The following is a 5,289-nucleotide window of genomic DNA, read 5'->3' as shown; positions in this document are numbered from 1 at the left end:
TTTAGATCTTTTCCAGTTTGGGGTTAATAATTTGACCATTATGAATAAAACAGCTAAAAACATTATAAAATTTTTCTGTGCAAAAATACTTCTGTGGGATGAATGCAGGGAATTTTGTGAGATGAATATATCCCAAAATACTTTTATGGAATTCATACAAACATACTTTTGTGGGATGAAGATAACCACCAAAGCATTCCCTTTCTTCTCACTGAAATGTGGTCTCTCTCTGAATCTGAGCTGCTCCTGTGACTGGGTTTGATCCATATTACTTGCCAGAAATGATCCTGTGTAACTTCTGAATGTGTATCCACTGCTTCCACCTCTGCAGGCTTGGAACCCTGTTTCTGGGAACCCTGTGGCTGTGCTGTGAGAATCCTAAGCTCTATGCAGAGACCATGTGACAGAGACCCCGGGCACACCAGCAGACTGCCTCACCCGAGCTGCCCGCTAAGAGTAGGCACCCACTGACTGTCCCATGAGTGATCATCCTGCACCTGCCAGGCCAGTCAGGTTTTTGAGGACTGCAGTCTAGCCTTCCAGAGCCAGAGGACCACCCAAATGAGCTCAGTCAACCCAGATAATCCTGAGACAATAAACAGTTACTGTTTGAGGTCACTAAGTTTTGGACTAAGTTTTTTTTTTACACAGAAATAAATAAATAAAAGAGATATTTTCATTTCTCTTGGATAAGTATGTAAGCTGGAATGGCTCAAGCCTCGAGGCATGTCTACACTGAACTTTGTAGGAAACTTTCGAATGATTGTACGTCCACCAGCCAAGTAAATGCTCTCATTATTCCAGTTTTCATCACCCATCTTTTCAAAATTTTAGCTTCAGTTAGGCACTTAGTAGTAAAGAATCATGCTTTTAATTGCTAATTTACACCTTTCCATGTGCTTTGCTGTTTGTGAAATCTTCATTGGTGAAGTATATTTTCAATCTTTTGCCTATTTTGATTTAAATTGGATTGTCTTTCTCCTACTGATTTGTAGAAGTCCGTTATATATTCTAGTTACAAGTCCTTTGCCTGATAGATAAATGTATTATGATTTTTTCCAGTCTACAGTTTGAATTGTCATTTCCTAAAGAGTGTCTTTGAGGAAAAGAAGTTTTAAATTCTTTTGAATTTATTCAAATTCAATTTTGAATTTGGCCAGTTTGCCAAATTTTTCTTTTATGATGAATTCTTAAGTCCCTTTTAAGAAATTGCTCTCTACACCAAGGTTGAAATACATTCTCTTGTGTTTGATTCTAGAAGCTTTACATTCTTAGCTTTTATGTTAGGGATACAGACTGTGGCCAATTAAATTTTTATGAATCGTTCAAAGTAGTGGTTGAGTTTCATTGCTTTATATTTGTTTTCATAGAGATATCTAATTATTCCAGCAAAAATTTTTGAGATCTTTTCCTATAGACTTTCCTAGAAGCCATTATCAAATTCAGTTAATGGTATATATATATATGTGTGTGTGTGTGTGTGTGTGTGTGTGTGTCTATTGCTGTACTCTATTTGGTTTCATGGATCTATCTTATGCCATCTTAAAGGATGGTATAAGATATATATTAAAGATATATCTTTATCTTTTTTTATACCAATACCAGTGTCTTCTTATATCTTAAAAGATAGTATAAGATATATATAAAAGATTTATCTTTATCTTTTCTTATACCAATACCAGTGTCTTTGTTAATGTAGCTTTAGAAGGCTTGAAATCAGATAGTGTGATTCTTCCAATTTTGTTCTTCTTTTTCAAAATCGTATAGGCTGTGATAATTCCTTTGCTTATCTATGTAAATGTTGTAAGGGATGTGCCAATTTCTCAAAAAAAGAGCTTACTGGGATTTTTGTTTGATATTACACTGAGTGTGTATATCAATTTGGGAGAATTTTCATTTTCACAGTTTGAGTCTTCTAATCTATGAACACAGCATAAATATTTTCCCACTTATTTGGATCTTTTTTTCTGTGTGCTATGTTTTATAATTTACAATGTAGAATTTTTAAAATCTTTTCTTGAAGTTATTCCTTTTTTGTTTCAAGTTTACTTAAATTCTAGCTAGTTAGCATATAGTGTAATATTAGTTTCAGGAGTAGACATATATATCACATATATATAAAACCCAGCAGTCACCCCAACAAGTGTCCTTCTTAATACCCATCACCCATTTAGTGCATCCTTGTCCAGCTCTCCTCCAGCAACCCCGCTTGTTCTCTGTAGTTGAGTCTATTTCTTGGTTTGCCTCACTCTTTGTTTTCCCTTAGCTCATTTGTTTTATTTCTTAAATTCTGCATGAGTGAAATCATATGCTCTTGAGCTATTGGTGGGAATGCAAACTGGTGTAGCCACTCTGGAAAACAGTATGGAGGTTCCTCAAATGGTTAGAAATCGAACTCACCTACAACCCAGCAACTGCGCCACTAGGTATTTACACAAGGGATACAACATAGTGATTCAAAGGGACACATGCACCCCAATGTTTATAGCGATTTTATCAACAATAGCCAGATTACGGAAAGAGCCCAAATGTCCATTGATTGACGAATGGATAAAGAAGTTGTGGTATACGTATAAAGGAATGTTTCTCAGCTATAAAAAAGAATGAAATCTTGCCATTTGCAGTGATGTAGATAGAGCTAGAGTACATTATGCTAAGTGAAATAAGCCAGTCAGAGAAAGACAAATACCATATGATTCCATTCATACGTGGAATTTAAGAAACAAAAAAAATGAACATAGAAGAAAAAAGAGTCGTTAAATTTATCCTTAAGTAGTTTACAAATTTGACACTATCGTGTCAAATCTTTTAAATGTTTTATATCCAATTATTTGCTGGTAGAATACAGAAATAAAAGTTTGATATGTTGACTGTATATCCTGAAATGTTACCACCTTCACTTATTAATTCTGGCAAATCTCTCTTTCTCTCTAATTCTCTCTCTCTCTCCTGTATTAGATCTCCCAATGATATTTATCTTGTAACTGGAAGTTTGTACCCTTTGGCCAATATCTTCCCACTCCCTCTACTCCTCAGCCCCTGGCAACCACCATTCTACATTCTGTTTCTATGAGTTTGCCTCATAGAAATCACATAAATATGATATCACATAATGATATCATACAGATAGAAATCACATAAATATGATATCACATAAATGATATCATACAGTATTTGTCTTTCTTAGATTTATTTCACTTAGCATAATTTTCTCAAGGTCCATCCATGTTGTTGCAAATGGAAAGATTTGCTTTCTTTTTAATGGTTAGATAACATCCCATTGTATATACACATATACTCCATTTTCTTTATTCATTTGTCATTCAATGAACACAGGTTGTTTTCATATCTTGGTTATTGTGAATAATGCTGCAAGGAGCATGTGTTATACAAATATCTCTTTGAAGTAGTGATTTTATTTCTTTGACAGAAGTGCAATTACTGGATCATAATGATACTTGTATTTTTAATTTTTTGTGGAACCTCCATACTGTTTTCCTTAGCAGCTGCATCAATTTTCATTCCTTTAACAGTGGGGAAAAATGTCCTTTTCTCCAGATCCTTGTTGACACTTGTTCTTTCTTGTGTCTTTTATAATAGCCATTCTAACAGGCATGAAGTGATAATCTCATTGTGGTCTTGATTCACATCAAATTCCCTGATGATTAGAGTGATGTTGAATAGCTTTTCATGTACCTGTTGGTCATTTGTATGTCTTCTTTGGAAAAATGTTTGTTCAGGTTCTCCACCTATTTTTATATTAGATTATTTGGTTTTTGTTTGTTTGTTTGTTTGTTATTGAGTTGTATGAGTTCCTTACAAATTTTAGATTAACTTTTCATCTGATGTGTGGTTTGCAAGTATTCTTTCCCATTTCATATGTTCATTTTGTTGATTGTTTTATCAGATTTTTCCACACAAAAGATTATTTAATCTGTAAATAAAGAGAGTTTCTTCTTCTTCTCCAATCTTTTATGCCTTTATTTATTTTCCTTGCCTTATTGCCCTGGCTAAAACCTCCAGCATAATGTAATGTTGAAATAGTGAGAATGGATACAATTTCCTTATTCCCTCTCAAGTAGGTTAAATCGATTGATAGGACTGTTGAAAATGTCTGTTTATCAACTAATATTTTTGCCTGCTTCCATTAATTGCTAAGTGATATTAAAATCTCTGCGATTGGGACACCTGGGGGGCTCAGTCTGTTGAGTGTCTACCTTCTGCTCAGGTCCTGATCCCGGTGTCCAAGTTCTGGGGATCAAGTTCTGCTCATCTTGCTTGTGTTCTCTATTCTGTCAAATAAATAAATAAAATCTTTTTTAAAAAATCTCTGAGATTGAACTTAAGTTTTTTTTTTTCATGTAATTTAAAGCTTTGTATTAGGCACATATGTATTTAGGATTGTTATGTTTTCTTGATGAATTGTCTCTTCATCATTATGAAATGTTTTCTTTTTTATCTTTGCCATTTCAGTGTGAAAAACTCCTTTTCTTGGAGTATGTTTTGGTTGATATTAATAAGGCCACTCTAGGTGTCATATGATTACTTATTGCATGGTGTTCTTTTTTCCATCCAGTGACTTTCAATGTATATATGCCTTTATATTTAAAGTGCATTTCTCCTGGACAATTGTAATTTTGTCTTTTTTTTTTTAATCCAGTATGACAATCTCTGTTTTATTCCCCCAAGTTTTTTTTTTTTTTTTTTTTTTTTTTTTTTTTTTGTTTTTTCTTTTCCCCCAAGTTTTTATTTAAAATCCAGTTAGCATACAGTGTAATGTTAATTTCAGGTATAGAATTTGGTGATTCATCACTTATATACAAAATGAAGTGCTCATCACAGGTTCTGTCTTTTTATTGGAATTTAAGAAAAAAATTAAGTAATCTTACACCCAGTGTAGGACTCGAACTTACAATACCAAGATCAAGAGTTGCATACTCCACCAGCTGGGCCAGTCAGGCACCCCTACATACTTGCAATCTTAGCATACAAATATCAAGGAGGAAATAAGCTACCAATTGTGGAAAACTGACAATTTTCTCTAGGGCACATGCAACTTCTACAGAACTTTCCTTAAAACATTATCAGGTTCAGTCACTTTACATTAATGTAATTATTGATGTGGCTACTTTTAAGCCTACCATGTTTTTTGTTTATAATTAAATTTTAAGGTTTTTTGGAGCCATGTTCTAATTCTCATGCCTATTCACCGAAGTTATTTCTTTTTTATAGTGAAATTATTTCTAATGTTGCATTTTTTTTCTAAAATTTCTATTTTTATGGTTGTCA

The sequence above is a fragment of the Mustela erminea genome, chromosome 2, assembly GCF_009829155.1.
Source record: "Mustela erminea isolate mMusErm1 chromosome 2, mMusErm1.Pri, whole genome shotgun sequence".
Taxonomy (NCBI): Eukaryota; Metazoa; Chordata; class Mammalia; order Carnivora; family Mustelidae; genus Mustela; species Mustela erminea.
This window is presented reverse-complemented; position numbering follows the sequence as displayed.